This window comes from Hyperolius riggenbachi, chromosome 6 (assembly GCF_040937935.1).
Source record: "Hyperolius riggenbachi isolate aHypRig1 chromosome 6, aHypRig1.pri, whole genome shotgun sequence".
NCBI lineage: Eukaryota > Metazoa > Chordata > Amphibia > Anura > Hyperoliidae > Hyperolius > Hyperolius riggenbachi.
This window is the reverse complement of record NC_090651.1, coordinates 275,343,842-275,353,648: the sequence shown is the minus strand read 5'-3', so window position 1 is coordinate 275,353,648 and position 9,807 is coordinate 275,343,842.

Below are 9,807 nucleotides of genomic sequence, written 5' to 3'. Positions count from 1 at the left end.
CCCATGTTGCTGTCACTTACAGTGAGTAGTAGAAATCTGACAGAACCAATAGGTTTTGGAATGGCCCATCTCCTCAAGGGTGGTTCTGAAAAAACCTCAAAAAATGTGCAGCTGTGAGAAAACGTGGAAAAGCCGCCGTGTGTGCTCAAAACAAGGCGGCTGATTCCGCATCTAACGCGGCGGTTTGCACGCGTAGGCCTACATCTGCTAGTATGGCTGAACACGGAGAAACCGCCGCATGCCCTGATAGTGGTGCGGCTGGTTCCGCGTCCAGCGCGGCGGGTGGTACACAACACATGTCTGGTGTGGCTGGGACTGATAGTCCACACAGGTTCAGAAGGACGCGCGCGCACGCTGAGAGGCAGAACTTTTATGACAGCCAGAAGGGAGTCTGCTGACCAAGCCGGTCAGCTGACGATTCAACCAGTTCCCATTGGTCCAGCACTTAGGGGAGGCGCTGGAGAGCGCTGTGCTATATATACTGGTGCTGGTCATTCACTGGTTGTCTTCCGTTGCGATCACTACGTGGAAGCACTCAGACCTTTTTGTCAGAATCTGTGTTACCATTCTGTTATACTTCAGACTAGTTCCAGGGTGTTGATGATCACGGACCTCACACCCAAGATTAGGGACTTGTGTTACCATTCTGTTATACTTCAGACTAGTTCCAGGGTGTTGATGATCACGGACCTCAAACCCAAGATTAGGGACTTGTGTTACCATTCTGTTATACTTCAGACTAGTTCCAGGGTGTTGATGATCACGGACCTCACACCCAAGACTAGGCACTTGTGTTATCATTCTGTTATATGTCAGACTAGTTCCAGGGTGTTGATGATCACAGAGCTCACACCCAAGACTAGGCATTGTTTATTATCTGTTATGACTTACTGCTTTCCTGACCACTCTTCTGTTCACTGATTCGGTACTTCGCTATATCTGATTCTCTGTTGCCAAACCCTGCGTGCCTTAGGATTACCGAATCTCATCCTCCTGTCTTTGTACTTTGTCTGTCCGTGTGTTGCCGACCTGGCTTGCCCGACCTTGAGAACTATCTCCCCAGTTAAGAGATAGTTCACAGATCAGTCAGTGACATCCTCCTATTGGTGTCACTCACGCTCTGGTCCTTCCTAGAGTTGAGCTGAAATTTTCGTAATTTCGCATTACTATAATTACGCATGCGAAATTTGCGATTACGATGCGAAATTAGCGTAGCGAAATTGCCATTAAAATCGTAATTGAAAATACCGTAAGCGTAATTTTCAACGCGAAATTTCGCGTTTCGTTCATGCCATAATTTCGCATTAAACGCTACCGTAATTTCGCGTTAAACCGTAACGCTCTGTATAATATAAAAAAGCCGCCGACTTTAAGGGTTAATAGCAAAGCCCCCTTAAATGCTAAGAGCCTCAAATTTGGAGAATATATTAAGGAGATCAGGAGGAATAAGAGGAAATTTTTTTTTTTCAAAAAGACCTTATAGTTTTTGAGAAAATCGATGTTAAAGTTTCAAAGTAAAAATGTATACATTTAAAAACCCGCCGACTTTAACGGTTAATAGCAAAGCCTGCTTAAAGTTTAGGAACACCAAATTCCTAGGGTATATTAAGGGGAACAGTGGGAATAAGAGGAAAAATTTTTTTTTCAAAAAGACCTTATAGTTTTTGAGAAAATCGATTTTTAAGTTTCAAGGGCAAAAATGTCTTTTAAATGCGGAAAATGTCAGTTTTTTTTGCACAGGTAACAATAGTGTATTATTTTCATAGATTCCCCCAAGTGGGAAGAGTTTTACTTACTTCGTTCTGAGTGTGGGAAATATAAAAAAAAAACGACGTGGGGTCCCCCCTCCCAGACCTCTTTAACCCCTTGTCCCTAATGCAGGCTGGGATAGCCAGAATGCGGAGCACCGGCCGCGTGGGGCTCCGCACCCTGACTATACCAGCCCGCATGGTCCATGGATTGGGGGGTCTCGGAAGGGGAGGGGCAGCCAAGCTTTCCCCTCCCCCTCCGAGCCCTTGTCCAATCCAAGGACAAGGGGCTCTTCTCCACCTGGAGGTGGAGGCCGCGATTTCCTGGGGGGGAGGTTCATGGTGGAATTTAAAAAGGGGTCCCCCAGATGCCCACCCCCCCTCCCAGGAGTAATTAGTATAGAGGTACTTGTACCCCTTACCCATTTCCTTTAAGAGTTAAAAGTAAATAAACACACAAACACTTAGAAAAAGTATTTTAATTGAACGAAAAATATAACCACGAAAAAAGTCCTTTAATATTCTTAATTAACCATTAATACTTACCTGTCCCTTTAAATAAATGATCCCTCGAAATAGCCTCGGAAATGTTCTATCAGTTACAATGTAACAAAGTTATTACATTGAGGGAAAGCTTGGAAAGCTTGGCTGCCCCTCCCCTTCCGAGACCCCCCAATCCATGGACCATGCGGGCTGGTATAGTCAGGGTGCGGAGCCCCACGCGGCCGGTGCTCCGCATTCTGGCTATCCCAGCCTGCATGGGGGACAAGGGGTTAAAGAGGTCTGGGAGGGGGGACCCCAAGTCGTTTTTTTTTTATATTTCCCACACTCAGAACGAAGTAAGTAAAACTCTTCCCACTTGGGGGAATCTATGAAAATAATACACTATTGTTACCTGTGCAAAAAAAACTGACATTTTCTGCCTTTAAAAGACATTTTCGCCCTTGAAACTTAAAAATCGATTTTCTCAAAAACTATAAGGTCTTTTTGAAAAAAAATTTTTTCCTCTTATTCCCACTGTTCCCCTTAATATACCCTGGGAATTTGGTGTTCCTAAACTTTAAGCAGGCTTTGCTATTAACCGTTAAAGTCGGCGGGTTTTTAAATGTTTACATTTTTCCTTTGAAACTTTAACATCGAGTTTCTCAAAAACTATAAGGTCTTTTTGAAAAAAAAATTTTTCCTCTTATTCCTCCTGATCTCCTTAATATATTCTCCAAATTTGAGGCTCTTAGCATTTAAGGGGGCTTTGCTATTAACCCTTAAAGTCGGCGGCTACCTAACATTGATACATGCGTCAACTTTTCCGCTTCGGGAGCATGACCATACGCATTAATTTCGTAATAACCGGTGCAATGCGAAAATTACGCGAAAAATTACGCTTACGCGAAATTTCGCGAAATCCTTCTTCATTACGATTATGTACTTACGGCCATAAACGTAATTACACTAATTACGCGAAATTTTGCGAAATCGTAATTACTCCATTACGCTCATCTCTAGTCCTTCCTTCTCCCAGCCTGACTCCTCCCTTCGGGAGATTCTCAGGCTACTGAAAGGTACTTGTTCTCTAGTGCAGTATTCCTTACTGCCTTTGTACCAGTTCTCCAGATATTGTCCTCAAAGTATTACTGTTGCACCTAACACTCATATCACTCAGGTGTCCAGAGGTTAGTAATATATCTGATTATCGGTGATACTGCAGATCATCAATAATCAGGTATATATCTGTATTTTTGGTGATACTGCAGATCACCAATAATCAGACTCTCTCTGTGTTACACCGATCGTTACAGCAGCAAGCAGGGAGGCTGACAAGCATCTTTGTATGATTTATTTTCAGGTAGTGTATTTAAAAAGAATAAAGGCTGTGCCTAGAATCCCCCATGAGGAGATGGAGTAGCCCAAAATCGGTCAGTTCTGACAGATTTCTACTATCTACTCTAAGTGACAGCAAAATAGGAGAAAAGTCCTTTATGGCTCATTTTACTCTGGAAGAAAAGTACTTCTTATTTGTATGTGTTTACATGTATTTTACATTTTACATTTTTTTCACGATATTGGTCCTTAAAGGGAGTTCCCGGATTCTACCGCGAGCCTCTCCGATGATATAGACAAGGGCTTTGGGGAAGAGGGGCAGGCTTTGCTGCCCCCTACTTTCCAGAGCCACCCCCCCTCCCGCCTCCAGAGCCTCCATTTCATGAACCATGTGGGCTGGTATAGCTCACGACACAGAGCCCCATTTGGTCTGGCCTTTGAATTATGGCTATTCCAGCCTGCATGGGTGACATGAGGTTTAAGAGTCTTGGGAAGGTATGACTATGTTATTTGGGTTTTTTTAAGATAGTAAATAGTAGTATGTATATTTGCCAGAGCTCCCTATACATTCCTATACAGTAGTATTGATGCTGTACAGCAATCCCTGGCAAATGCAGTGAAACATAGCCCAGGTTTTAGAAAATGATCTGCTTTTGCCAGGTATCTAGGTACAGCTGCAATATCAAAAAGTAAGGATATACTGTATAATCTGTCATTTAAGTGCATTTAAAAAAAAAAAAAATCCTATCTTACATTTAAAAACATTTTTGGACAAAAAGTGAATGGCTTTTAAATTCGCTTTCCTCTTGTTCCCACTATTGGATACATTATGTTATTCAATGACACCATATTTTTAGACAAAAATTTGAAGTGTCATATTCTGTATACATTGGATTGAGGAATATGATATGGTGTAATTGAACCTTATACCAATTCTTCTAATTTTAATACTGCTTGGTGCAGTCAGTGTTTATCTTGGTACCACTCCTTTTGGGCAATTCTGAAACCCACTTTGTAGAATAGTTAGCAAATTTGGTAAAGATAACATGTATGGGGGCTTTGCTGCGAACCACAAACCTCGGTGCCTTTGACTTCAATGCAATTTACGAAAATAGAATATATGCAATGTGTGGGCAAGACCCAACTAGAAAATTTCACTCACTCGTCCCTAATGAATACTATTCCCATTACCCACACAAGAGTATAGCATTGATGAATGCACAAACTTAAACTTAAGTTATTAGTGGGACACCACTAGTGGCATAGAAATAGGGGTTTCAGAGGTTGCGACTTCTTAGGGGCCCTTGGATCAGAGGGGCCCACTAGGGGCCTCCCTCAACTACAGTATTACCTCTTCAATGGTGCTATGCTGGTATTGATCATTTCTGCATATGCTTTGAATAATGGTAATCAATAACAAACGGCCGATTGCTTTAGTTTATTTGTTCAACCTTAATCTAGACACCATAAAGCGAGAAATGTGCAATAATCCAGTCAGTGATGTGCACAAGGGTCTCACTAGCACATAGCTATGTAACAGTCTTATTCCTCTGCTCAAATGTCACTCATAATGGTATACTGTAGAGCAGGTGTGTCAAACTCAAATACAAAGGTCTGAAATTATACAAAGTGGTCCAAAATTATACAAAGGGACCAAGTTGCCGGCCAACCTTCAATGTCTACTGGCCCCCTTCCTCCAATATAAAGTTCTCAGGTGGCCCCCCTCCTTCCCCTGGTGTTTAGTGCTTCCCCCCTTCCTCCCCCATATGGCTTCCCTGGAGTTCTAGGGCTTCACCTCCAATATAGCTTCCCTGGTCATTTGGAGTGGGCCAAACATAATGCAAAGTGGGGAAACCACTTGAGGTCCAAATTTAATGGCTCTGAGGACCAGATTTGACCCGCTGGCCGAAGTTTGACATGTATGCCATAGAACCTGTGCACCCACACACCAAATTTCTAGTAGTCTGCTAGTCTTACAACACAGCGTATGCTCTTTTTATAGTTACCCAGAAATCAGCACTGACAGTGGTAACTCCCTTGTTGGCCATAGGAGGAATTATTTTTGCAATACCAAAAGAAGTTTCAAGTGTGTGTCTTATACTTAAAAATGAACTCTGGGCAATTCACCCTCTGAAACACGAAGTATATAGAGGATGCCATATTTATTTCCTTTTAAACAATGCCAGTTGCCTGGCTGCCCTGCTGATATCTTTGGCTGTAGTACAAGATTAGCTGCATTTAGACAATGTTACAGAGGCGCCAGTAGTGTAAAAGAATGATTAAAGGTTTAAAAACAGGGGGGTCGTTGGTGGACTTACCTCCCCAATGTAGACACAAGATACAAGATACAAAAAATATTTATTTGCATACTCCAAATGATTGCAACGCGTTTTGTGGGCGTATCCCACTTCATCAGGCTATAGGAGTTTAACAACTTGTGATCAGGGTTATTCAGCTTAGCGCCTCTGTAAGCTGACTAACCCTGACCACAAGTTGTCATACTCCTGTCTATAGCCTGATGAAGTGGGATATGCTCACGAAACGCGTTGCAATCATTTGGAGTATGTAAATAAATATTTTTTGTTGAAAAATCGGCATTATCTTGTGTCTACATTGGGAAGGTAAGTCCACCAATGACCCCCCCCCCCCCCCCCCGGTTTTTAAACCTTTTATCATTCTTTTACACTACTGGCGCCTCTGTAACATTTTCTAAAACTTGAGTCCACCCCTGGTGGAGGGGATTTGGCCACTTTTTTCTTCCGATCTACAGAGAGCGACTTCTTAATCCTGAGTGGGGACAGGTCTAAACTCACCACCTGCCTATATAGTGGTTACCTGGAGGGTAACCCTGACTTGTGAGTAGAGATGGCCCGAACGGTTCGGCGCAAATGGTTCCAGGCAAACTTTGGGTTTTTCGCGTTCGCATGCGAACGCGAACTTTCCCGGAAGTTCGAGTCGCCTCCATAGTGCACCATTAGGGTCAACTCAGCAGGCCCATTGTAGCCAATCAGGCTACACTATCTCCTGGAGCCACCCCACCCCTTGTATAAGGCAGGCAGCGCCGGCCATTATAGTCGTTCGTGTCCCTGTAGTAATTAGTGAAGGGAAAGCTGCTGGTAGACTCTCACAGGGAAAGAGAGCAACTGAGGACATTATTTTTACAGGTGATTTCAGGTTATCGGTCACCAGTGGTTGACATTGCTGTGCGTGGTTTTAACCTATAATAGCCCTATTTGCAGTTCTACTAGGACTTGAAGACAGCACTAGAGCAACTGATCAGACTGTCTCAGGTAGAAGTCCAATAGACAAATCTGAATGACCAGGCAAAATCCAAAGTCAATATCCAAACAAATGGAATTGTGTCACAAAATGCATCTGCTGGCAAATTTCCTGAACTATTGATGAACTTCCTCCATTTCGCCAGCAGATGTTCTCCGTGTCCTCAGTGTTTGCAGAAGCCGGAAATATTCTCTGCCACCAGCAGAGGTTTCACTCACAGAAACTGTTATTGCAGATTTAATGAGGGCAGGTCTGTGATCACCTGAACTTTGTCATCTGACTTTCTTGCACACTATATAAGCTGCTTTAACAGGCCATTCTGTGCTAGCTCATCAATGTCAGTTCCTGATCCTAAGTTCTAGCCTTCCTGTCTTGCTCAGCCTTGTATCTGCTCTTACCGTGTTTGACCAGTTTGCTGTATTTAGACTAACCCTTTGCCTAAGCGATTGTATCTTGATTGTTCCTCTGGTTTGACCCTGCATGTATGATGTTCCGTTGCCTGCCAATTATTCTGTTGCTCTGCCTATGTATATAGTGTATATAATTCCTAAGTGTATATATCAGTCCGGTTCGGGGCTCAGTGTGCACACTATTGTTATGCTCAGGATTCCCTTGCATATTCTCCTATATGCAGGGGGTCCATAGCATATGCAATCCCTGATAGTCTCTGCTACGATGTTAGCGTATTTCAGTTGTACTATTGTTTATGTGATTCTATGCATAAACTTAATGTCAATTGTTTATGCGTCCTGATTGTATGATTCTCTGCATAAACCTAATGTCAATTGTTTATGCATCCTGATTGTATGATTCTCTGCATAAACTTAATGCTAATTGTTTATGCGTCCTGATTGTATGATTCTCTGCATAAACTTAATGCTAAAAGTTTATGCGTCCTGTTTGTATGATTCTATGCATGATCTTAATGCCGATTGTTTGTGTAAGCTGTTTGACTCTGTACATGAGCTTAATGCAGAACATTTATGCTGTTTATCTCTTGAGACTGTTTACAATAAATCTTTATATTCATTCCTTTAGTTTCAGTGTTTCTTGCATAGTGACAGAACAATCTTCCTTGCGATTCCCTTGCATTGCATACCAATGCAATAGAATCATTACAAATTGTAAACATTTGCAATCCACTGGGATACATATGTATCTGTAAAAAAACAAACAACATTTTAGCCTATCACATTGTTAGGGGGTGTGGTTATAGATAATAGATATTGGTGCTGCTTGTTTTTTTTTGTTTTCTTTTAAATGTCTGCCAGCAGGGTTGGCGCTTGCATTAAGGCAAGGGGGGCAATTGCCCCAAAGTCCCAAGCACTGCTGGGGCCCGCCAACCTCCACCTCAACATCACAGTGAGTGGTTGCGGGGTTGTGCCACCGGGCCCCCCATGCTGCCAGAACCTGACCTTTCCCCCAATTGATCTGTGCTGTCAGACCAATACTTGCTAGCGGGGCTCCAGCACGATAGCAGCATTTGTATTTTAACCTGACTGTCCCCATTGCTGTGCTGGAGCTGCTTGCCACACGTCTTCATTCCACTTCCTGTGTGACCCGGCGCATCTTGCACATGATATGATGCGCCGGGTCACATGAGCAAACGAAATGAAGACGGGCGGCAAGCAGCTCCAGCTCATCAGAAAACAACAAACGTTCAAAGATGTGGTAATTAGTGTCCCAGCAGAGATGATTAACCACCTCTGTGAATTTCCACAACACATTCACTGTTGGTGGGCCTTGAGGACAGAGTTGGGGAACACTGTATCTAAAGAGTTTGGACTCCACTGCTGATATCATACCCAGAGGTTGTTAACTATCAAAGTTACCTCCAACTCCAAGGCATATAGTAAACCAAAACGTTACAAAGGAACCTGGAGTGACTTGTAAGCAACTGAAGGCCTGTCTCACACTTGCATAAGTTTATGTTCAATGATCCACCATCAATGGAACACTGAACAATAGCAAGGAGAACGCTGCTGCTCCCCCTGAACATATTATTGTCTACAGTTTGCTAACAATCATGTGAACAAACCTGAAAGACACTGAAAGAATGTTTTATGGATGGATAAAGCAAAAGTAGAACATTTTGGCTTAAATGTGGAGCGTTATAGTTGGATAAAAACTAAAACCACTGCATTCCAGCATGATAACCTGATAAAAAATGTATTCTAAACTATACCAGAGAATTCTAAAGAAAAATGTCAATACATTTGTCCATGAACTGAATATCAAGAGTTGGTCATGCAACAAGATAACAACCATAAACCCATACATAATTATTCACACTCATGGCAAATTTTGACTTACACAGGTAGTCCCCGACTTACGAACGTCCGACTTACGAACGACCTGCCGATACAAATGGCATGTATTCTTTGTTTTCATGGGAGCAAGTCAAAAACAATTTTTTTCAAATTGGACTTGTAGTTTATGAGAAAATCGATTTAAAAAAATTCAAAGAAAAAATGGCTTTTAAACTTGTACAAGCAGGTACAAAGGGCAGAGAGGACAGAGGGGGACACTGGAGGCACAGAGGAGGTACAGGGAAGAGCACAATGTTCCGACTTAAGAACAGATTCAAGTTAAGAACGAACCTACAATCCCTATCTCATTCGTTTACTGGGGACTACCTGTAACTTTTATTCAACCAGCAAGTAATTTTTTTTTGATGGGAAATAACATAGTTGTCTCCCAAAAGATAATACGACGATGTACAAGAAGCATTATTGTGGGGAAAAAAACATTTCTCAGCTCTTATTTATATTTGAGCAAAAAGTGTCCAGTCCAAAATTATTCATACCCTTCACAAACTGTCACAGTCTGTGGGAAAATCCAAATATCCAAGCTGTTCTAAAGCATTCTAATTACCCTGATTAATTGTAAACAGCTGTTTTAATCAACTCAACCGGTGAAAAGCTGTTCTCTGCAGTTGGTTTGTGGACAGTCATGGCTAAGA